Source organism: Spermophilus citellus (assembly GCF_964194105.1).
Source record: "Spermophilus citellus genome assembly, chromosome: 13".
Taxonomy (NCBI): Eukaryota; Metazoa; Chordata; class Mammalia; order Rodentia; family Sciuridae; genus Spermophilus; species Spermophilus citellus.
Window position 1 is genome coordinate 41,504,161 of NC_138193.1, and position 26,418 is coordinate 41,530,578.

The window sequence follows — 26,418 nt, forward strand, 5'->3', positions numbered from 1 at the left end:
TTGAATTTTTAGGTTTCACTTCGTTTTCACTTATAGGGATAGAGGCACTTGGAATTTTAAATCAAACATGGTTTGTTCTAGATGCTTGAAACTTGACACACTCAATTATTTCTCAGTGTGCTCTCTATGCATCATTCCCTGTTGAAGTAGCCCTAAGCAGATGCAAGGAATATACAGTTTAATTAGAAAGCATTTGAAAAAATTCCACAGAACTCCAAGATTACTGGAATCTCAGCAAATATTTTTTCTCCTGATCTTGTTGATACTCTGAAGGAATGATCAGTACTCCAGGCATACTTGACCCAATTTTCATTCTTCCAGGTTAAAGCATTCGTTTGCAGAAACACTTTGAATTTTTAGGTTTCACTTCATTTTGTTTTATAGTGATAGTTAGTTGGAACTCTAAATCAAACATGCTTTGTCCTAGCTGCTTAAAACTTGACATACTCAATTAGTTCTAAGTGAGCTCTCTATGCTTTTTCCCTGTTGAAGTAGCCCTAAGCAAAGGCAAGGAAAAAACACTTTCATTTGAATACATTTGACAAGCTTCCACAGAACTCCGAGTTTACTGGAATCTCAGCAAATATTTTTTCACCTTATCTTGTAGATACTTTTCAGGAATGATCAGTACACTAGTCACACTTGGCCCCCCAAATTTTGTTCTTCTATGTTGAAGTGTTTGCTTGCAGAAACACTTCAAATTTTAGATTTCACTTTGTTTTTCCTTATAGAAATAGAGGCAGTTTTAACACTAAATTAAAAATGGTTTGTGCTAGCTGCTTGAAACTTTACACACACAATTAGTTCTAAGTTTGCTCTCTACACTTTGTTCCATATTGAAGTAGCCCTACGCAGAGGCAAGGTAAAAACATTTTCATTTAGAATTGTTTGACAATCTTCCACAGAACTCCGAGTTTACTGGAATCTCAGCAAATATTTTTTCACCCGATCATGTTGATACTTTGAAGGAATGATCAGTACTCCAGTCGCACTTGCCCTGCCAAATTTCATTCTTCTACTTGAAGCGTTCCTTTGCAGGAACAGTTTGAATATTTAGGTTTAACTTCATTTTCCCCTATTGGTATAGAGTTAGTTTGAACTCTAAATCAAACAGGGTTTGTGCTAGCTTCTTGAAACTCTACATACTCAGTTAGTTGTCAGTGAACTCTCTATGCTTTTTTCCCTGTTGAAGTAGCCTTAAGCAGAGGCACGGAAAAGACACTTTGATTCGAAAGCGTTTGAAAGGATTCCACAGAACTCTGAGTTTCCTGGAATCTCAGCAAATATATTTTCACCTGATCTTCTTGATAATTTGAAGGAATATTTGGTACTCCAGTTGGAATTGGCCCCCCAAATTTCATTGTTCTAGGTTGAAGCGTTTGTTTGCAGGAACAATTTGAATTTTTAGGTTTAATTCATTTTTCCCTATAAGGATAGAGGAATTTGGAACTCTAAATCAAACATGGTTTGTGGTAGCTGCTTGAAACGTGACACACTCAATTAGTTCTCAGTACACTCTTTATATTTTCTTCCCTGTAAATGTACACCTAAGCAGAGGCAAGGAAAAAAACACTTTCTTTTGAAAGCATTTGCCAAGCTTCCAAAGAACTTCTAGTTTACTGGAATATCACCAAATAATTTTTCACTCGAACTTGTTGATACTTTGAAGGAATGACTAGTCTTCCAGTCATACTTGGCCCTCTAAATTTACTTGTTATAGGTTGAAGAGTTTGGTTTCAGGAAAACTTGGAATTTTTAGGTTTTACTTTGTTTTCCCTATACGGATAGATGCATTTGGAACTGTAAATCAAACATAGTTTGTGATAGCTGCTTGAAACATGACACACTCAAGTAGTCTTCGGTGTGCTCTCTATGTTTTGTTCCCTGTTGAAATAGCCCTAAGCATAGGCAAGGAAAAAATGCTTTCATTTGAAAGTGTTTGCCAAGCATCCACAGAACTCTGAGTTTACTAGAGTGCCAGCAAATATTTTTTCACCCGATCTTGTTGATACTTTGAAAGAATGATTGATACTCCAATCACACTGGAACCACCAAATTTGATTCTTCTACGTTGAAGCATTCGTTTGCAGGAACACTTTGAATTTTCAGGTTTCACTTCATTTTCCTTTATAGGAATAGAGGCATTTGGAACTCTAAAGCAAACATGGTTTCTCCTAACTTCTTGAAACTTGACACACTCAATTAGTTTTCAATGTGCTCTGTATGCTTTGTTCCCTGTTGAAGTAGCCCTGAGCTGAGGCAAGGAAAAAACACTTTCATTTGATAGCATTTTCCAAGCTTCAACAGAACTCGAGTTTTCTGGAATCTCAGCAAATTTTTTCACCTGATCTGGTTGGTAGATGGCAGGGTGATGGGTACTCTAGTAGCACATGGCCCTCCAAATTTTTTCTTCTAGGTTGAAGTGTTCCTTTCAAGAAACACTTTGAATTTTAGGTTTCACTTTGTTTTCCATTATAGGGATAGAAGCATTTGGAACTCTCAATCAAACATGGTTTGTGATAGGTGCTTGAAACTTTACACACTCAATGTGTTCTCAGTGTGCTTTCCATGCTTTCTTCCCTGTTGAAGTGGTCCTAAGCAGAGGCAAGAAAAACACTTTCATTTTAAAGTGTTTGCCAAGCTTCCACAGAACTCCGAGTTTACTGGAATCTCAACCAATATTTTTTCACCTGATCTTTTTCATACTTTGATGTAATGATCGGTACTCCAGTTGCACTTGGCACCCCAAATTTCATTCTTCTAGGTTGAAGCATTCGTTTGCAGGAACACTTTGAATTTCTAGGTTTTACTACCTTTTCCCTATGGGGATAGAGGCATTCGGAACTCTAAATCAAACATGGTTTGTGATAGCTTCTTGAAACTGACACACTCAATTAGTTCTCAGTGTGCTTTTTGTGCTTTGTTCCCTGTTGTAATAGCCCTAACAGAGGCAAGGAAATCCCTTTTATTTGAAAGCATTTGTCAAGTTTCCAAGAAATCCGAGTTTACTGGAATCTCAGCACATATTTTTTCACTCAGTCTTGTTGATAATTTGAAGGAATGATTCTTACTCCAGCCGGACTTTGCCTCACAAATTTCATTCTTGTAGGTTGAAGTGTTCATTTGCATGATCATTTTCAATTTTGGGGTTTCATTTCATCTTCCCCTATAGAGATACTGTTTGTTGGAACACTAAATAAAACATGGTTTGTGCTAACTGCTTGATACATGACACACTCAATTAGTTCTCAATGTGCTCTTTATGCTTTTTTTCTCTTTTGAAGTAGCCCTAAGCAGAGCCAAGAAAAAACACTTTCATTTGAAAGCGTTTGAAAAGCTTCCAAAGAACTAAAAGTTTACTGGAATCTCAGCAATTTTTTTTACTCACAATTTTTTGATACTTTGAAGGAATGATCAGTACTCCAGTCACACTTGGCCCCCAAAATTTCTTTCTTCCAAGTTGAAGCATTCGTTTGCAGGAACACTTTGAATTTTTAGGTTTCACTTCATTTTTCCTTAGATATAAAGGCATTTGGAATTCTAAAAGAAACATGGTTGGTCCTAGCTTCTTGAAACTTGAAATACTCAATTAGTTCTCAGTGCACTCTCTGTGCTTTGTTCCCTTTTGAAGTAGCCCTAAGCAGAGTTAAGGAAAAAAACAGTTTCATTTGAAAGCATTTGCCAAGCTACCACAGAACTTCGAGTTTACTGATAACCCAGCAAATATTTTTTTCACTTCATCTTGTTAATACCTCGAAGGAAAAAATCATTAATTCAGTCACACTTGGCCGCCCAAATTTAATTCTTCTAGGTTGAAGCATTCTTTGCAGGAACACTTCAAATATCTATGTTTCACTTCATTTTCCAATATAGGGATGGAGTCCTTTGGAACTCTAAATCAAACATGATTTGTGCTAGCTGCTTGAAACTTGACACACTCAATTAGTTCTCAGTGAACTCTGTATGGTTTGTTCTCTGTTGAAGGAGCCCTAACCAGATGCAAGGAAAAACACTTTCATTTGAAAGCATTTGACAAGCTTCCATTGAACTCTGTGTTTACTAAAATTTCAGCAAGTATTTTTTTACCCAATTTTGTTGATACTTTGAAGGAATGACCATTCCTTCAGCTGCACTTGGCCCCCTGAATTTCATTCTTTTAGGTTGAAGCGTTTGTTTGCAGGAACACTTTGAATGTTTAGGTTTCACTTCATTTTCCCCTATAAGGATAGAGATAGATGGAAATCTAAATCAAACATGGTTTGTGCTTGATGCTTGAAACTTGACACACTCAATTACTTCTCTGTTTCCTCTCTATGCTTTGTTCCTTGTTGAAGTAGTCCTAAGCAAAGGCAAAAAAAAAAAAACACTTTCATTTTAAGTCATTTGCCAAGATTTCAAAGAACTCCGAGTTTACTGGAGTACCTGCAAATATTTTTTCACCCGAACATGTTGATACTTTGAAGGAATGATCAGTACTCCTGTCGCACTTGGCCCTATAAATTTCATTCGTATAAATTGAAGAGTTTGTGTTTGCAGGAACACTTGGAATTTTTAGGTTTCACTTCATTTTTCCTTATAAGGATAGAGGCAGTTGGAACTCTAAATCAAACATGGTTTTTGCCAGCTGCTTCAAACTTGACCCATTCAATTACTTCTCAGTGCACTCTCTATGCTTTGTTCCCTGTTGAAGAATCCCTAAGCAGAGGCAAGGAAAAAAACACTTTCATTTGAAACCGTTTGCCATGTGTCCACAGAATTCCAAGTTTACTGGAATCTCAGCAAATATTTTTTCAACTGATCTTGTTGATACTTTGAAGGAATGATCAGTACTCCCCCCAGTGTCACATGCCCCCCCAAATTTCATTCTTCCAGTTGAAGTATTTGTTTGTAGGAACACTTTGAATTTTTAGGTTTCACTTAATTTCCCCTAGAGGGATAGAGGAATTTGGAACTCTAAATCTAACATAGTTTGTGTGAGTTGCTTGAAAGTTGACACACTCAATTAGTTCTCAGTGGGCTCTATATGCTTTGTTACCTATCGATGTTTCTCTAAGAAGAGGCAAGGTAAAAGCCCTTTCTTTTGAAAAGGTTTTCCAAGATTTCACAGAACTCTGAGTTTACTGGAATCACATCAAATACTTTTTCACAGATCTTGTTGATATTTTGAAAGAATGATCAGTACTCCAGTCTCACTTGGCCTCCCAAATTTCATACTTCTAAGTTGAAGCATTCGTTTGCTGGGATACTTCAAATTTCTAGGTTTCACTTCGATTTCCCCTATGGGGATAGAGGCATTTGGAACTCTGAATCAAACATGGTTTGTGCTCTCGGCTAAACCTGACACACCAAATTTGTTCTAAGTGCACTATCTATGCTTTGTTCCCTGTTTAAATAGCCCTAAGCAGAAGGAGGAAAAACGTTTTCATTTGAAAGCATTTGCCAAGCTACTACACGACTCCGAGTTTACTGAAATCTCAGAAAATATTTTTACACTCAATCTTGTTGATAGTTTGAAGGAATGATTGGAAGTTCAGTCGCACTTGGTACCCAAATTTCATTCTTATATGTTGAAGCATTCATTTGCATGAAAACTTTGAATTATTAGGTTTCACTTCGTTTTCCTCTATAGGGATAGAGTTAGTTGGAACCCTCATCAAACATGGTTTGTGCTAACTGCTTGAAACTTTAAACACTAAATTAGTTCTCAGTGTACTCTCTATGCTTTGTTGCCTGTTGATGTATCTATAAGCAGAGGCAAGATATATACTCCTTCATTTGAAAGTGTTTCCCAAAATGTTAGGTTACAGAACTCCAAGGTTACTGGAATTCCAGCAAATATTTTTTCACCCAATCTTGTTGATACTTTGAAGGAATGATCGGTACTCCAGTAACACTTTGCCCCCAAATTTCTTTATTCTAGTTTGAAGAGTTGGTTTGCAGGAACACTTTGAAATTTTAGGTTTCACTTTGTTTTCCACTATAGAGATGGATGCATTAGGAACTCTAAATCAAACATGGTTTCTGCTAGCTGCTTGAAACTGGACACCCTCAATTAATTCTCAGTGAGCTCTCTATGCTTTGTTCCCTGTTGAAGTAGCCCTAAGTCTAGGCAAGAAAAAAACACTTTCATTTGAAAGCGTTTCCCAAGCTTCCACAATTCCGAGTTTACTGGAATCACAGGAAATATTTTTTTCACCCAATCTTTTTGATACTTTGAAGGAATGATTGGTACTTCAGTTGCACTTGGCCCCCCAAAGTTCATTCTTCTAGGTTGAAGTGTTCGTTTGCATGACAATTTCAATTTTTAGATTTCACTTCGTTTTCCCATATAGGTATAGAGGCAGTTGGAACTCAAAATCAAATATGGTTTGTGCTAGCTCCGTGAAACTTAACACACTCAATTAGTTCACAGTGCACTCTCTATGCTTTGTTCCTTGTTGAAATAGACCTAAGCAGAGGCAAGGAAAACCCTTTCAATGGAAAGCATTTGTCAAGCTTTCACAGAACTCCAAGTTTACTGGATTCACAGCAAATATTTTTTCACCCAATCTTGTTGATACTTTGAAGGAATGATTGGTACTCCAGTTGCATTTGGTCTCCAAATTTCATTCCTCTAGGTTGAAGCATTCATTTGCAGGAACACTTTGAATTTTTAGGTTTCACTTAGTTTTCTCCTATAGGGTTAGTGGCATTTGGAACTCTAAATCATACATGGTTTCAGCTAGCTGCTTGAAACTGGACACACTCAATTAGTTCTCTGTGTGCTGTCTATGTTTTTTCCTGTTGAAGTAGCCCTAAACCTAGGCAAGGAGAAAACACTTTCATTTGAAAGTGTTTGCCAAGCTCACAAAATATTACGAGTTTACTTCAATCTCATCAAATATTTTTTCATGCCATCTTGTTGATAATTTGAAGAAACGATTGGTTCTCCTGTTGCACTTGGCCACACAAATTTAATTCTAGGTTGAAGCATTCATTTGCAGGAACACTTCGAATTTCTAGGTTTAACTTTGTTTTCCCCTATAGGGTAGAAGCATTTGTGTCTCTAAATCAAACAAGGTTTGGGCTAGCTGCTTGAAACTTTACACACTCAATTAGGTTGCAGTGTACTCTCTATGCTTCCTTTTTTGTTGAAGTAGCCCAAAGTAGAGGGAATAAAAAAAACACTTTCATTTGAAAGCTTTTGCCAAGATTCCACAGAACTCCGAGTTTACTGGAATCTCAGCAAATATTTTTTCACCTGAACTTGTTGATACTATGAAGGAATGATCATACTCCAGTCGCATTTGGCCCACAAAACTTCACTTATCTAGTTGAATTGTTCGTTTGCAGGAACATTGTGAAATTTTAGGTTTCACTTCGTTTTCCCCAATAGGGATAGAGGCAGTTGGAAATCTAAATTAAACATGGTTTGGGCTAGCTGTTTGAAACTTGACACACTCAATTAGTTTTCAGTGCGTTCTCTATGCTTTGCTCCCTTTTGAAGTAGCCCTAGAATGAGGCAAGGAAAAAAAAAACTTTCATTTGAAAGAGTTTGACAAGATTCCAGAGAACTCCAAGTTTACTAAAGTTTCAGCAAATATTTTTTCACCCAATCTTGTTGATACTTTGAAGAAATGATCGGTACTCTAATCACACTATGCTCCCCAAATTTTATTCTTGTAGTTTGAATTGTTTGTTTACAGGAACACTCTGAATTTTTAAGTTTCACTATATTTTACCCTATAGGGATAGAGGCAGTTGAAACACTAAATCAAACATGATTTGTGCTAGCTACTCGAAACTTGACACACTCAATTAGTTCTCAGTGCAATATCTTTGCTTTGCTCCCTGTTGAAATAGCCCTAAGCAGAGACAAGGAAAAAATATTTTCATTTGTGAGGATTTGCAAGCCTCCAAAGAACTCCGTGCTTACTGGAAATTCAGCAAATATTTTTTCATCCGAACTTGTTGCTACTTCTAAGGAATGATTTGTACTCCAGGCCACTTGGCCCCCCAAATTTTGTTATTCTATATTGAAGCTATCATTTGCAGGACCAGTTTGAATTTTTAGGTTTCATTTTGTTTCCCTTATAGGAATAGAGACTGTAGGAACTCTAAATCAAACATGGTTTGTGCTAGCTACTTGAAACTTGGCATACTCAATTAGTTCTCAGTGCAATCTCAATGCTTTGTTTCCTGTTGAGTAGCCCTATGCAGAGACAAAGATAAAACACCTTCATTTAAAGCATTTGCCAAGATTTCAAAGAACTCCGAGTTTACTGGAGTCTCCGCATATATTTTTTCACATGATTTGTTGATACTTGGCAGGAATGATCAGTACCCCAGTAGTACTTGGCCCCCCAAATTTCATTCTTCCAGGTTGAAGCATTCATTTGCAGGAACACTTTGGATTTTTAGGTTTAACTTCTCTTCCCATATAGGGAGAGAGACAGTTGGAACTCTAAATCAAACATGGTTTGTGCTAGCTGCTTGAAACTTGACACACTCAATTAATTCTCAGTGAACACTCTATGCTTTGTTTCTTGTTGAAGTATCCCTAAGCAGAGGCAAAGAAAACACAATTTTATTTGAAAGTGTTTGCCAAGCTTCCACTGAACTCTGAGATTACTGGAATCTCATCAAATATTTTTTCACCCGATCTTTTTGATACTTTGAAGGAATGATCCATACTCCTGTTGGACATGGTCCCCCAAATTTCATTCTGCTAGGTTGAAGTGTTCTTTTGCAGGAATACTTTGAATTTTTAGGTTTCACTCCATTTTCCCCTTTAGGGATAGAGACAGTTGAAATGCTAAATCAAACATGGTTTGTGCTAGCTGCTTGAAACTTTTAATACTCAATTAGTTCTCAGTGCTCTCTCTATGCTTTATTGAAGTAGTCCTAAGAAGAGGCAAGGAAAAAACCCTTTCATTTGAAAGTCTTTGCCAAGTTTCCACAGACCTCCCATTTTACTGGAATCTCAGGAAATATTTTTTTTCACCAGCTCTTTTTGATACATGGAAGAAATGATCAGTAATCCATTCACACTTGATGCCCAAATTTTATTCTTCTAGGTTGTGGCATTGAATTGCAGGAACACTTTGAATTTTTAGGTTTCATTTCATTTTCACTATTGGGATATCTGCAGTTGAAACTCTAAATCATACATGGTTTTTGCTAGCTGCTTCAAACTTGATGCATTCAATTAGTTCTCAGTGCAATCTCTATGCTTTGTTACCTGTTGAAGTAGCCCTAAGCAGAGGCAAGAAAAAAACCACTTTCATTTGAAAGCATTTGCCAAGCTTCCACAGAACTCTGAGTTTACTGAAATATCAGCAAATATTTTTTCACCTAATTATGTTGATACTTTGAAGGAATGATTGATATTCCAGTCACACTTGGCCCCCAAAATTTCATTCTTCTAGGTTGAGGCATTCATTTGCAGGGACACCTGCAATTTTTAGGTTTCACTTCGTTTTCCCCTATAGGGATAGAGGCAGTTGGAATGCTAAATCAAACATGGTTTGTGCTAGCTGTTTGAAACTTGAAAACTCAATTAGTTCTCAGTGCACTCTCTATGCTTCATTCCCTGTTGAAGTAGCCCTAAGCAGAGGCAAGAAAATAAAATACTTTCCTTTGAAAGCATTTGCAAAGCTTCCACGGAACTCTGAGTTTCCTGGAATTTTAGCAAATATTTTTCACACAATATTGTTGATACTTTGAAGAAATAATTGGACACCATCCGCACTTTGCACCCCAAATTTCATTCTTCTATCTTGAAGGGAGCATTTGAAGAACACTTTAAGTTTCAGGTTTCCTTCATTTTTCCCCATAAGGAGAGACTTAGTTGGAACTCTAAATCAAACATGGTTTGTGCTAGCTGCTTAAACTTGACACACTCAATTAATACTCAGTTTGCTCTCTTTGCTTTGTTCCCTGTTGAAGTAGCCTTAAGCAGAGGCAGGGAAAACACACTTATATTTGAAAGTGTTTTCCAAGCTTTCACAGAACTCAGAGTTTATTCGAATCCCAGAAAATATTTTTTCGACCTATCTTGCTGATACTTTGAAGGAATCATCAGTACTCCAGTCACACTTGGTGTCCCAAATTTCATTCTACTAAGTTAAAGTGTTCATTTGCAAAAACACTTGGAATTGTTAGATTTCAATTCTTTTTCCCCTAGATGGATACAGGCAGTTAGAACTCTAAATCAAACATGGTTTGTGCTACCTCCTTGAAACTTGAAACACTCAATTCATTCTCAGTGTGCTCTCTATGCTTTGTTCCCTGTTGAAGTATCCCTAAGCAGAGGCAAGGAAAAAACAATTTCATTTGAAAATGTTTGCCACATTTCCACAGATTTCCGAGTTTATTGGAATCTGAGCAAATATTTTCCCCTGACCTTGTTGATACCTTGAAGAAATTATTGGTACTTCAGTCGCATTTGGCCATGAAATTTCATTCTTCTAGGTTGAAGTGATTGTTTGCAGGAACACTTTGAATTTTAGGTTTCACTTTGATTTCCCCCATAGGGATAAGGAAGTTGAAACTCTAAATTAAACATGGTTTGTGCTAGCTGCTTGAAATTTGAAACACTCAATTAGTTCTCAGTGCACTCTATGCTTTGTAACCTGTTGAAATAGCCCTAAGTAGAGGGAAGGAAAAAAATTGCATTTGAAAGCATTTGCCAAGCTTCCACAGAACTCCAAGTGTAGTGGAATCTAAACAAAATTTTTTTTAACTCAATCTTGTAGACACTTTGATGGAGTGATTGGTACTCCAGTCGCACTTAGCCAGAATAATTTCATTCTTCTCGGTTGAAGTGTTCACTTGCGGGAACACTTTGAATTGTTAGGTTTCACTCCTTTTCCTCTATAGGTATAGAGGAAGTTGGAACTCTAAAACAAACATGGTTTGTGCTAGTTGCTTGAAACTTGACACACTCAGATAGTTCCCAGTGCACTCCCTTAGCTTTGTTTCCTGTTGAAGTATCCCTAAACCCAGGCAAGAAAAAAAAAAAAACACTTTCTTATGAAAGTGATTGCCAAGCTTCCAAAGAACCGTGAGTTTACTGGAATCTCAGCAATTATTTTTTAACCAATCTTGTTGATACTGCAAAGGAAGGTCAAAACTCCATTCTCACTTGACCTCCCAAATTTCTTCTAGGTTGAAGCGTTCATTTGCAGGAGCACTTTGAATTTTCAGGTTTCATTTCATTTTCCCCTATAGGGATAGAGGCAGTTGGAACTCTAAATCAAACATGGTTTGTGCTAAAGTTTTGATACTTGACACACTCAATTAATTCTTGGTGTGCTCTCTTATCTTTCTTCCCTGTTAAGGTAGCCCTAAGCAGAGGCAAGGAAAAATCACTTTCATTTGAAAGCATTTGCCAAGCTTCCACAGAACTCCGAATTAACTGGAATCTCAGCAAATATTTTTTCACCCGATCTTGTTGATACTTTGAAGGAATGACCTGGACTCCAGTTGCACTTGGCCCCCCAAATAGCATTTTTCCAAGTTGAAGCATTCATTTTCAGGAAAACTTTGAATTGTTAAGTTTCACTTTCTTTTATCCTGTACAGATAGAGACAGTTGGAACTCTAAATCAAACATGGTTTGTGCTAGCTACTCGAAACTTGACACACTCAATTAGTTCTCAGTGCACTCACTATGCTTTGTTTTCTGTTGAAGTAGCCCTAGGAAGATGCAAGGAAAAACCACTTTCATTTGAAAACGTTTGCCAAGCTTCAACAGAACTCTGAGTTTGCTGAAATCTCAGCAAATATTTTTTTCACCTGATCTTGTTGATACTTTGAAGGAATGATTGATATTTCAGTTGCACTTGGCCCCCCAAATTTTATTCTTTTAGGTTGAAGTGTTCATTTGCAGGAACACCTGCAATTTTGGGTTTCACTTCATTTTCCCCTATAGGAATAAAGGTAGTTGGAATGCTAAATCAAACATGATTTTTGCTAGCTGCTTGAAACTTGAAAACTCAATTAGTTGTCATTGCACTCTCTATGTTTGTTCCCTGTTGAAGTAGCCCTACGAAGAGACAAGGATAAAAGACTTTCATTTGAAAGCATTCAGCAAGGTTCCACAGAATTCCGAGTTTATTGGAATCTCAGCAAATATTTTTTTTTTTTTACCTGATAATGTTGATACCTTGAAGGAATGATTGGTACAACAGTCGCTCTTGGGCCCCCAATTTCATTCTTCTAGGTTGAAGTGTTCATTTGCAGGAAAACTTTGAATTTTTAGGTTTCACTCCCTTTTCCTCTTTAGGGATAGAGGCAGTTGGAAAGATATCTCAAACATGGTTTATGCTCGCTGTTTGAAACTTGAAACATTCAATTAGTTCTCAGTGTGCTCTCTATCCTTTGTTGAAGTAACCCTAAGCAGAGACAGGGAAAAATATTTACATTTGAAAGTGTTTTAAAAGTTTCAAGAGAACTCCGAGTTCTCAGCAAATATTTTTTCACCTGATCTTGTTGATACTTTGAAGGAATGATTGGTCCTCCAGTGGCACATGGCACCCCGAATTTCGTTCCTCTAGTTTGAATCGTTCATTTGCAGGAACACTTTGAAATTTTAGATTTCCCTTCCTTTTCCCCTCTAGGGATAGAGGCATTTAGAACTCTAAATCAAACATGGTTTGTGCATGCTTCTTGATACTTGACACACTCAATGAGTTCTCAGTGTGCTCTCTATGCTTTCTTCCCTGTTGAAGTAGCCCTAAGTAGAGGCAAGGAAAAAACACTTTTATTTGAAAGCATTTGACAAGCTTCCACAGAAATCTGAGTTTCCTGGAATCTCAGCAAATATTTGTTCACCCAATTCTGTTGATACTTTGAAAGAATGATCTGTACAGCACTCTCACTTGTCCAACTAATTTCGTTCTGTTAGGTTGAACCGTTCATTTGCAGGAACAGTTTGAATTTTTAGGTTTCACTCATTTTCCCCATAGGGATAGAGGCTTTTGGAACTCCTATTCAAATAGGGTTTGTGCTAGCTGCTTCAAACTTGACACACTCAATTAGTTTCCAGTCCACTCTCTATGCTTTGTTCCCTGTTTAACTAGCCCTACGCAGATGCAAGGAAAAAACACTTTTATTTGAAAGCGTTTGCCAAGCTTCCACAGAACTCCGAGTTTACTGGATGCTCAGTAAATATTTTTCAACCTATCTTGTTGTTACTTTGAAGAAATTATTGGTAATCCTGTCACACTTGACCCTCCAAATTTCATTCTTATAGGTTGAAGCGTATGTTTGCAGGAACACTTTGAATTTTTAGGTTTCATTTCATTTTCCCCTATAGGGATAGAGGCATTTGGAACACTTAATCAAACTTGGGTTTTGCTAGCCGCTTAAAACTTGACACACTCACTTTGTTCTCAGTGGGTTCTCTTTGCTTCCTTCCCTGTTGAAGTAGCCCTAAGCAGAGGCAACAAACACTTTCATATGAAAGCCTTTGCCAAACTTCCACAGAAATCCGAGTTTACTGGAATCTCAGCAAATATTTTTTCACCGGATCTTGTTGATATTTTGAGGGAATGATTGGTACTCCAGTCACACTCAGACCCCAAATTTTATTCTTCTAGGTTGAAGTATTCATTTACACTAACACTTTGAATTTTTAGGTTTCACTTCATTTTCCCCTATAGGGATATAGGCATTTGGAACTCTAAATCAAACATGGTTTGTGTCATCTGCTTGAAACATGACACACTCAATTATTTCTCAGTGCACTCTATGCTTTGTTCCATGTTGAAATAGCCCAAAGCAGAGGCAAGGAAAAGCACACTTTCATTTGACAATGTTTGCCAAACTTCCTCAGAACTCTGAGTTTACTGGAAAATCAGCAAATATTTTTTCACCCAGTCTTGTTGATACTTGGCAGGAATGATCAGTCCTTCAGTTGCACTTCACCCCCTAAATTTCATTCTTCTAGGTTGAAGCATTCGTTTGCTGGAAGACTTTTAATTTTTAAGTTACACTTCTTTTTCTCCTATATGGATAGAGGCAGTTGGAATTCTAAATCAAACATGGTTTGTGCTAGCTGCTTGAAACTGGACACACTCAATTAATTCTCAGTGCACTCTCTATGCTTTGTTTTCTGTTGAAGTAGCCCTAGGAAGATGCAAGGAAAAACCACTTTCATTTGAAAATGTTTGCCAAGCTTCCACAGAACTCCGAGTTTAGTGGAATCTCAGCAAATATATTTTCACTTGATCTTGTTGATACTTTGAAGGAATGATCAGTATTCCAGTCACACTTGGCCACATAAATTTCATTTTTCTAGGTTAAAGTATTTGTTTGCAGGAAATTTTTGAATATTGGGTTTCACTTCATTTTTTCTTATAGGGATACATGCAGCTAGAACTCTAAATCAAACATGATTTGTGCTAGCTTCTTGAAGCTTGACACATTCAATTATTTCTCAGTGCACTCTCTATGCTTTGTTCCCTATTGATGTAGCCCTTGGAATAGGCAAGGGAAAACATTTTCATTTGAAAGTGTTTGTCAAGCTTCCACAGAACTCCGAGTTTACTGGAAACTCAGCAAATATTTTTTCACCTGATCTTGTTGATACTTTGAAGGAATGATCTCTATTCCCATTGCACTTGGCCCCCCAACATTCATTCTTCTAGGTTGAAGCTTTCCTTTGCTGGAACACTTTGAATTTTTAGGTTTCACTTCATTTTCTGCTATACGAATAGAGGGAGTTGGAACTCTAAAATAAACATAGTTTGTGCTAGCCTCTTGAACCTTAACACACTGAATTAGTTCTCAGTGCACTCTCTATGTTTTGTTCCCCATTAAATTGCCCTAGGAATAGGAATGCAAAGAACATTTTCATTTGAATTCGTTTGCCATACTTCCACAGAACTCTGAGTTTAGTGGAATCTCAGCAAATATTTTTCACCCAGTCTTGTTGACACTTGAAAGGAATGATAAGTACTCCAGTCACACTTGTCCCCCCAAATTTCATTCTTCTAGTTTAAAGCATTCATATGCAGGAACACTTTGAATTTTTAGGTTTCACTTCGTTTTTTCATATATGGATAGAGGCAGTTGGAACTCTAAATCAAATACGGTTGGTGCTAGCTGTTTGAAACTTCATATACTCAATTAGTTCTCAGTGCACTCTCTATGCTTTGTTCCCTGTTGAAGTAGCGCTAAGCAGAGGCAAGAAAAAAAAACACTTTCATTTGAAATCATTTGCCAAGCTTCACCAGAACTCCGAGTTTACTAGAATCTCAGCAAATAATTTTTAACCGATCTTGTTGATACTTTGAAGGAATGAATGGTACTCCACTTGCACTGGCCCCCCATATTTTGTTTTTCTAGGTTTAAGAGTTTGTTTGCAGGAACACTTTGAATTTTTAGGTTTCACTTTGTTTTCCACTATAGGGATAGATGTAGTTAGATCTCTAAATCAAACACGGTTTGAGCTAGCTGCTTGAAACTTGAAACACTCAATTAGTTCTCAGTGTGCTCTCTATGCTTTGTTCCCTGTTAAAGTAGCCCTAAGAAGAGGCAAGGAAAAAAAAACTTTCAAATGAAATCGTTTGCCAAGCTTCCACAAAACTCTGAGTTTTCTGAAATCTCAGCAAATATTTTTTCACCCGATCTTGTTGAAACTTTGAAGGAATGATTGGTCCTCCATTTGCACTTTGCTCCCCAAATTTCATTCTTCTAGGTAGAAGCATTTATTTGCAGGAAAACTTTGAATTTTCAGGTTTCATTTCATTTTCCACAATAGGGATGGAGACATTTGAAACTCTAAATCAAACATGGTTTCTCCTAGCTTCTTGAAATTTGACACACTCAATTAGTTCTCAATGCACTCTATATACTTTGTTCCCTGTTGAAGTAGTTCTAGGAATAGGCAAGGGAAAAATATTTTTATTTGAAACATTTGGCAAGCTTCCACAGAACTCCGAGTTTACTGTAATCTCAGCAAATGTTTTTTCAGCTGATGTTGTTGATACATAAAGGAATAATCAGTACCCCAGTCACACTTGGCCCCACAAATTTCATTCTTATAGCTTCACACGTTCATTTTCAGGAAAACTTTGAATGTTCTGGTTTAACTTCATTTTCTCCTATAGGGATTGACGCCGTTGGAACTTGAAATCAAAAACGGTTTGTGCTAGCTGCTTCAAACTTGACACACTCAATTCGCTCTCAGTGTGCTCTCTATACTTTGTTCCCCTTTGAATTAACCCTAAGCTGATGGAAAAAAATACACTTATTTGAAAGCGTTCGCCGAGCTTCCACAGCACTCCAAGTTTACTCGAATCTCAGCAAATAGTTTTTCACCCGATCTTGATAATACTTGGCAGAAATAATCGGATCAGTACTCCAGTTGCCCTTGGTCCCCCAAATTTCATTCTTCTAGTTTGAAGCATTCTTTTGCAGAAACACTTTGCATTTTTAGGTTTCACTTCATATCCCCTATAGGGATAGGTGCATTTAAAACTATAAATCAAACACGGTTTGTGCTAGCTGCTTGAAACTTGACACACTCAATTAGTTCTGATTGTGATCTCTATGTTTCATTATCTGTTGAAGTAGACTGAAGCAGAGGCAAGGAAAAAACAGGTTAGTTTGAAAGGGTTTGCCAAGCTTCCACAGAACTCCGAGTTCACTGGAATATCAGCAAATAAATTTAACCCCATACTTGTTGATACTTGGCAGAAATGTTCAATATTCCAGTTGCACTTGGACCCCCAAATTTCTTTCTTCAAAGTTGAAGCGTTCATTTGTAGAACACTTTGAATAATGAGGTTTCACTTCGTTTTCCCCTATAGGGATAGATGCAGTTGAAACTCTGAACCAAACATGGTTTGTGCTAGCTGCTTGAAACTTGGCACACTCAATTAATCCTCAGTGTACTCTCTATGTTTTGTTCTCTGTTGAAGTAGACTGAAGCAGAGGCAAGAAAAAAAACACTTTCATTTGAAATTGGTTGCCAATCTTCCACAGAACTCTGAGTTCACTGGAATCTCAGCAAAGGTTTTTTCACCATAAATTGTTGATATTTGGCAGGAATTATCAGTACTCCACTCTCATGTGGCCCTCCAAATTTTGTTCTGCTAGGCTGAAGTGTTAATTTGCAGAAACACTTTGAATAATAAGGTTTCACTTCATTTTCCCCTGTAGGGATAGATGCAGTTGGAACTCTGAATCAAATATGGTTTGTGCTAGTTGCTTGAAAGTTGACACATGCATTTTTTCCCAGTGCACTCTCTAAGCTTTTTTCTCTGTTGAATTAGCCCTATGCAGAGACATGCAAATAACACTTGCATTTGAAAACGTTTTCCATGCTTCCACAGAACTCTGAGTTGACTGGAATCTCAGCAAATATTTTTTCACCCGAAGTTGTTGATGCTTGGCAGGAATGATCGGTACTCCAGTCGCACTTGTCCCCCATATTTTGTTCTTCTAGGTTGAAGCGTTCTTTTGAAGGAACACTTTGAATTTTTATATTTCATTTCGTATTCCCCTAGAGGGATAGGTGCATTTAAAACTATAAATCAAACACTGTTTGAGCTAGCTGCTTATAACGTGACACACTCAACTATTTCTCCTTGTGCTCTCTATGTTTCATTCTCTGATGAAGTAGACTGAAGCAGAGGCAATAACAACAAAAAAAAATTTCATTTGAAAGTGTTTGTCAAGCTTCCACAGAACACTGAGTTCACTGGAAACTCAGCAAATATTTTTTCACCGATTTTGTTGATACTTTCCAGGAATGATCGGTACTCCAGTTGCACTTGGACCCCTAAATTTTGTTCTTTTATGTTTAAGTGGTCGTTTGCAGGAACACATTGAATTTTTAGGTTTCACTACTTTGTTCCCTATAGGGAAAGATGCATATGGAATTCTACATCAAACACGGCTGTGCTAGCTGCTTGAAACTTGGCACGCTCAATTAGTTCTCAGTGCACTCTCTATGTTTTGTTCTCTGTTGAAATAGACCAAAGCAGAGGCAAGGAAAAAACACATTCATTTGAAAGCATTTGCCAAGCTTTCATAGAACAATGAGTTGACTGGAATCTCAGTAAATATTTTTTCACCATATCTTGTTGATACATGGCAGGAATGATTGCTACTCCTGTCACACTTGGCCCCCCAATTTTTGTTCTTCTAGGTTGAACTGTTCATTTTCAGGAATACTTTGAAGTTTTAGGTTTTACTTCATTTTCCCCTATAGGTATAGATGCAGTTGGAACTCTAAATCAAACACAGTTTGTGTTAGCTGCTTGAAACTTAACACACTCAATTAGTTCTCAGTAGGCTCTCTATGCTTTGTTCACTGTTGACATAGCCCTAAGCAGAGGCAAGGAAAAACCACTTTCATTTGAAAGCGATTACCAAGCTTTCACAGAATTTCAAGTTCATTGGAATCTCTGCAAATATTATTTCACCCAATCTTGTGATACTTGGCAGGAATGATTGGCACCCCAAATTTGGTTCTTCTATGTTGAAGCGTTCATTTGCAGAAACCCTTTGACTTTTGTGGTTTCACTTCATTTTCTCCAATAGGGATAGACACATTTGGAACTCTAAATCAAACATGGATTGTGATAGATGCTTGAAACTTGACACACCCAGTTGGTTTTCAGTGTGCCCTCTAAGCTTTGTTCCATTTCGAAGTATCCCTAAACAGAGGCAAGCAAAAAACACTTCCATATGAAAGTGTTGGCCAAGTTTCCACAGAACTCTGAGTATACTTGAATCTCAGCAAATAGTTTTTCACCTGAACTTGTTGATACTTGGCAAGAATGATAGGTACTCCAGTCACACTTGGCACCCCTAATTTTTTTCTTCTATGTTGAAGCAGTCGTTTGCAGGAACATTTGAATTTTTAGGTTTCACTTTGTTTTCTCCTATAGGGATTGATTCAGTTGGAACTCTAAATCAAACACAGTTTGTGCTAGCTCCTTGAAACTTGACACACCCATTTCATTCTCAGTGCACTCTCTATGCTTTGTTTTTATTTTTGGTTTGGCCTCAACAGAGGCAAGGAAAAAAACACTTTCATTTGAAAGCTTTTGCAAAGCTTCCAAAAACTCCTAATTGACTGGAATTTCAGAAAATACTTTTTTACTCCATCTTGTTGATACTTGGCAGGAATAATTGGTACTTCAGTTGCACTTTGTCCCCCGAATTCTGTACTTCTAGTTTGAAGCATTCCTTTGCAAGAACACGTTGAATTTTTAGGTTTCACTTTGTTTTCTCCTATAGGAATAGATGCAGTTGGACTCTAAATCAAACACTTTTTGTGCTAGTTTCTTGAAATTTGACACTAATTTAGTCCTCAGTGCTCTCTCTATTCTTTGTTTTCTTTTGAATTAGCCCAAAGCAGAGGCAAGGAAAAAAATTTCATTTTAAAGAATTTGCCAAGTTTCCACAGAACAATGAGTTTACTGGAATCTCAACAAATATTTTTTCACCATTTCTTGTTGATACTTGGCAGGAATGATTGGTACTTAAGTAGCATTTTACCTCTCAAATTTTGTTCTTCCAGGTTAAATTGTTTCTTTGCAGGAACACTTTGAATTTTTAGGTTTAACTTTGTTTTCCCCTAGAGGAATAGATGCAGTTGAAACTCTAAATCAAACACGGTTTTTGCTAGGTGCTTGAAACTTAACACACTCAGTTATTTCTAAGTGAATTCTCTATGGTTTGTTCCCCATTGAAGTAGCCCTAAGCAGAGGCAAGGAAATAACACTTTAATTTGAAAGCATTTGCCAAGCTACCACAGAAATTTAAGTTTACTGAAATCTCAGCAAATATTTTTTCACCCAATCTTGTTGATACTTGGCAGAAATAATCAGTACTGCAGTCCCACTTGGACCCAAATTTCTTTCATCTAGGTTGAAGCATTTGTTTGCAGAAACACTTTGAATTTGGGGGTTTCACTTCATTTTCCAAAATAGGGATAGATACTGTTTGAACTCTAAATCAAACACAGTTTGTGCTAGCTTCTTTAAACTTGAAACACACAATTAGTTCTCAGTGTGTTTCTCTATGCTTTGTTACCTGTTGAAGTAGCCCTAAGTAGAGGTGAGGAAAAAGCTCTTTCATTTGAAATCATTTGCTAAGCTTCTCCATAACTCCTAGTTTACTGGAATCTCAGTAAATATTTTTTCATCCGATCTTGTTGATACTTGGCAGGAATGATCGGTATGCCAATCATACTTGACCCACACCAAATTTCATTCTTCTTGGTTGAAGCGTTCATTTGCAGGAACACTTTGAGTTTTTAGGTTTCACTTAATTTTTCCCTATAGGGATAGATGCAGATGGAACTCTAAATCAAACACGATTTGTGCTAGCTGCCTGAAACTTGATACACTGAATTAGTTCTCTGTGCACTCTGTATGCTTTGTTTCCCCTTAGCTTAGCTCTAAGCAGAGGAAATGAATAAACACTTTCATTTGAATGTGTTTGCCAAGCTTCCTCAGAACTCTGAGTTAACTGGAATCTCAGCAAATATTTTTTCACCCATTCTTGTTTATACATGGCAGGAATGATCAGTACCCCAGTTGTATTTGACCCCTAAGTTTTCTTCTTCTTGGTTGCAGCATTCATTTGCAGGAACACTGAATTTTTAGGTTTCACTTTGTTTTCCCCTACTGGGATAGATGCAGTTGAAACTCTAAATCAAACACAGTTTGTGGTAGCTACTTGAAACTTGAAACACTGAATTAGTTCTCAGTGCACACTCTATGATTTGTTTCACATTGGAGTAACCCTACACAGAAGCAAAAATATACAATTTCAATAGAAAGCATTTGCCAAGCTTCCACAGAACTTTGAGTTTACTGGAATCTCAGCTAATATTTTTTCATATTATCTTGTTGATACTTGGCAGGAATGATCAGTAGTCCAGTAGCACATGGCCTCCCAAATTTCCTTCTTCTAAGTTGAAGCATTCATTTGTAGGAACACGTTGAATTTTGGGGTTTCACTTTGATTTTCCCTATAGGGATAGATGCAGTTGGAACTCTAAATCAAATATGGTTTGTGCTAGGTGTTTGAACGTTGACACACTGAATTAGTGCTCAGTGCACTCTGTAGGTTTTGTTCCCCCTTATTAGCCTTAATCAGATGCAAGGAATAAATAATTTGAATTTGTTTGCCAAGCTTCCACAGAACTCCAAGATTACTGGGATCTCAGCAAATATTTTTTCACCTGATCTTGTTGATAGTTGGCAGGAAATATCAGTACTCCAGCAGTATTTGACCCCCCAAATTTTATTCTTCTTTGTTGAGGCATTCGTTTGCAGAAATACTTTGAAATTTTTCCTTTGTTCCTTGTTGAAGTGGCCCTAAGCAGAGGCTAGGAAAAAACACTTTAATATGAAAGCGTTTTCCAAGCTTCCACAGAACTCCGAGTTTACTTGAATCTCAGCAAATATTTTTTCACCTGATCTTGTTGATACGTGGCATGGAAGATTGGTACTCCAGTTGGACATTGCACCTCAAAATTTGTTCTTGTACTTTGAAGCATTCGTTTGCAGGAAGACTTTGAATTATTAGGTTTCACTTCGTTTTCCCCTATAAGGATAGATGAAGTTGGAACTCTAAATCAAACATGGTTTGTGCTAGCTGCTTGAAACTTGACACACTCAATTAGTTCTCAGTGCACTCATCCTGATTTGTTCCATGTTGAAGTAGCCCTTAGCAGAGGCAAGGAAAAGACACTTTCATTTGAAAGCCTTTGCCTAGCTTCCAGAGGACTCTGAGTTTACTGGAATCTCCACAAATACTTTTTCACTCGATCGTGTTGATACTTAACAGGAATGATCTGTACTCTAATTGCACTAAGGGCCCCAAATTTTGTTCTTCTAGGTCGAAGCATTCATTTGCAGGAATACTTTTAATTTTTAGGTTTCACTTCATTTTTCCCTATAGAAATAGATGCAAATGTAAATCTAAATCAAAAACGGATTTTGCTAGATGCTTGAAACTTGACTCACTCAATTAATTCTCAGTGCATTCCCTATACTTTTTTCCTTCTTGAAGTAGCCCTAAGCAGAGGTAAGGAAAAAACACTTTTATTTCAAAGCATTTGCCAAGCTTCCACAGAACACAGTTTACTGGAAACACAGCAAATATTTTTTCACCTGCTCTTGTTGATAATTGGCAGAAACTATCAGTACTCCATTTGCACATGGCCCCCCAAATTTCATTCTTCTAGGTTGAATTGTTCATTTGCAGGAACACATTGAATTTTTAGTTTTCACTTCATTTTCTCCTAAAGGGATAGATGCAGTTGGAACTCTAAATCAAACACGGTTTGTGCTAGCTGCTTGAAACTTGTCACACTTAAATTGTTCTCAGTGCACTCTCCATGGTTTGTTCCGCATTGCAGTAGCCCAAAGCAGGGCCAAGGAAAAAACACTTTCATTTGAAAGCTTTTGCAAAGCTTACACAGAACTCCAAGTTGTTTGTGCAAGCTGCCTGAAATTTGACGTACAATTAGTTCTCAGGGCGCTTTCTATGCTTTGTTCCCTGCTGAAGTAGGCCTAAGCAGAGGGAAGGAAAAAAAAACTTATATTTGAAAGCATTTGCCAAGCTGCCACAGAACTAAGAATTAAGTGGAATCACAGCAAATATTTTTTTACCCAATCTTGTTGATACTCCGCAGGAATGATTGGCACTCCAGTTTTACTTGGTCTTCAAATGTTGTTCTTCTTGGTTGAAGCGTTCATTTGCAGGAATACTTTGAATTTTTATGTTTCACTTCATTTTACCCTATAGGGATAGATATAGTTGGATCTCCAAATCAAACATGGATTGAGCTAGCTGCTTGAAACTTGACCCACTCAATTATTTCTCAGTGCATTCTATACTTTGTTCCCTGTTGAAGTAGCCCTAGTATAGGCAAGGAAAAAACACTTTCATTTGAAAGCATTTGCCAAGTTTGAATTTTTAGGTTTCATTCATTTTATGCTATTGATACTTGTCAGAAGTGATCGGGACTCCAGTTTTACATGGCCTTTCAAATGTCATTCTTCTTTGTTGAAGCGTTCATCTGCAGGAACACTTTAAATTTTTAGGTTTCGCATTGTTCTCCCCTCTAGGGATAGATACAGTTGGTACTCTAAATCAAACAAGGTTTGTGCTAGCTGCTTGAAACTTGACATTCTCAATTAGTTCTCAGAGCATTCTCTATCATTTGTTCCCTGTTGACATAGCCCTAAGCAAAGGCAATGAAAAAACACATTCATATGAAAGCGTTTTTCAATATTCCACAGATCTCCATATTTATTGGAAGCTTAGCACGTATATTTTCACCTAAACTTGTTGGTACTTGGCAGAAATGATTGGTACTCCAGTCACGCTTGGTTCCCCAAATTATTTCCTCTTGGTTGAAGCTGTTGTTTGCAGGAACACTTTGAATTTTTAGGTTTCACTTCATTTTCCCCTACAGGGACAGATACATTTGGAACTCTAAATAAAACACAGTTTGTGCTAGCTGCTTGAAACTTGACACACTCAATTATTTCTAATTGAGCTCTCTATGGTATGTTCCATGTTAAAGTAGCCCTAAGTAGAGGCAAGGAAAAACACTTTCATTTCAAAGCATTTGCCAAGCTTCCAGCACCTCCGAATGTACTGGAATCTCAACAAATATTTTTTCACCCAATCTTGTTGATACCTGGCAGTAATGATCAGTACTCCAGTCGCATTTGGGCTCCCTAATTTTGTTCTTCTAGGTTTAAGTGTTGGTTAATAGGAACCCTTTCATTTAAAAGTGTTTGCCAAGCTTCCACAGAACTGAATGTTTACTGGAATTCACCAAATATTTTTTCACCCAATCTTGTTTATACTTGTCAGGAATTTTCGTGACTCCAGTTGTATTTAGCCCCCCAAATTTTGTTCTTCTTGGTTGAAGCGTCCGTTTGCATGAACACTTTGAATTTTTACATTTCACTTTGTTTTCCCCTATAGGGATAGATGCAGTTGGAAGTCTAAATCAAACGTTTTTGTGATAGCTGCTTGAAACTTGACTCACTCAATTATTTTTCAGTGCCCTCTCTATCCTTTTTTCCCTGTTGAAGTAGCCCTAACCACAGACAAGGAAAAATCACTTTAATTTAAAAGTGTTTGCCAAGTTTCCACAGAACTTTAAGTTCACTGGAATTTCAGCAAATATTTTTTCACCCGGTCTTGTTGATAATTGGCAGAAATGATTAGTACTCCAGTTGAAATTGGCCCCCCAAGTTTCATCTTTCTAGGTTGAAGCATTCATTTGTAGGAACACTTTGTATTTTTAGGTTTCACTTCATTTTCCAGTATAGGGATAGAAGCAGTTGAAACTCTAAATCAAACACGGTTTGTGCTAGCTGCTTGAAACTTGTCACACTCAATTTTTTCTCTGTGCACTCTTCATGGATTGTTTCCTATTGCAGTAACCCAAAGCAGAGCCAAGGAAAAAAAACACTTTCATTTGAAAGCCTTTCCCAAGCTTCCATAGAACACCAAGTTTACTGGAATCTCAGTAAATATTTTTCTCAGCCAATCTTGTTGAAACATGACAGGAATGATTGATACTCCAATCACATTTGGTGCCCCCAATTTTATTTTTCTAGTTTGAAGTGTTCGTTTGCAGGAACACTTTGAATTTGTAGATTTCACTTCATTTTCCCATATAGGGATAGATGCAGTTGGAATTCTAAATCAAACATGGTTTGTGCTAGCTGCCTGAAACTTGACACACTCAATTAGTTCTCAGGGCACTCTCTATGCTTTGTTCTCAGTTGAAGTAACCCTAAGCAAAGGCAAGAAAAAAAACACTTTAATCTGAAAGTGTTTACCAAGCTTCCACAGAACTAAGAGTTAATTGCAATCTCAGGAAATATTTTTTTCACCCTGTCTTGTTGATCCTTGGCAGAAATTATTGGGACTCCAGAAGTACTTGGCCCCCATACTTCATTCTAGTTTTACATGGCCTTTTGAATGTCGTTCTTCTTTGTTGAAGTTTTCATTTGCAGGAACACTTTGAATTTTTAGGTTTCAACTTCATTTTCCCCTATAGGAATAGATGCAATTCTAACACTAAATAAAACACGGTTTGTGCTAGCTTTTTGAAACTAGACACACTCAATTAGTTCTGACTGTGCTCTCTATGCTTAGTTTGCTCTTGAATAGCCTTAAGCAGAGGCAAGGAAAAACCCCTTTGATTTGAAAGCGTTTGCCAAGCTTCCACAAAACTCAGAGTGCACTGGAATCTCAGGAAATATTTTTTCACTCGATTTTTTTGATACCTGGCAGTAATGATCGGTACTCCAGTCACTTTGGTTTAAGCATTTGTTTGCAGGAACACTTTGAATTTTTAGGTTTCACTTTGTTTTCTCCTATAGGGATAGATGCACTTGGAACTGTAAATCCAACACTGTTTATGCAAGCTGATTGAAAATTTACACACTCAATTGTTTCTTAGTGCATTCTCTATCCTTTGTTCCCTGTTGAAGTAGCCCTAAGCAGAGGCAAGGAAAAAAACACTTTCATTTGAAAGCGTTTGCCAAGCTTCCACAGAACTAAGAGTTAACTTGAATCTCAGGAAATATTTATTCACCAATCTTGTAGATACTTGGCAGGAATGATTGGGACTCCAGTTGTACTTGGTCCTGCAAATTTTGTTCTTTTTGGTTGAAGTTTGCCCCTATAGGGATAGATGCAATTGGAACACTAAATATAAAACATGGTTTGTACTAGCTTCTTGAAATTAGACACACTCCATTAGTTCTCACTGCACTCTCTATGCTTAGATCACTGTTGAAATAGCCTTAAAAAGAGGCAAGGAAAAAACCCTTTCATTTGAAAGCGTTTGCCATGCTTCCACAGAACTTTTAGTTTACTGGCATCCCAGTAAATATTTTTTCACCCAATCTTGTTGATAATTGGCAGAAATGATCAATACTCCAGTTGCACATGGCCCCCCAAATTTTAGTCTTCTAGGTTGAAATGTTCATTTGCAGGAACACAGTGAATTTTTAGTTTTCACTTCATTTTCTCCTAAAGGGATAGATGAAGTTGGAACTCTAAATCAAACACGGTTTGTGCTAGCTGCTTAAAACTTGTCACACTCAATTTGTTCTCAGTGCACTCTCTATGGTTATTTCCCCATTGTCATAGCCCAAAGCAGGGCCAAGGAAAAAACACTTTCATTTGAAAGCTTTTGCCAAGCTTACACAGAACTCTGAGTTTACTGAAATCTCAGAAAATATTATTTCATCTGATCTTGTTGATACCTGCTGGGAATGATGGGTACTTCATTTGAATTTGGCCCCCCAAATTAAATTCTTCTAGTTTGAAGCGTTTGTTTACAAGAACACTTTGAATTTTTATGTTTCCCTTCATTTTCCCATATAGGGATAGATGCAGTTGGAATTCTAATCAAACATGGTTT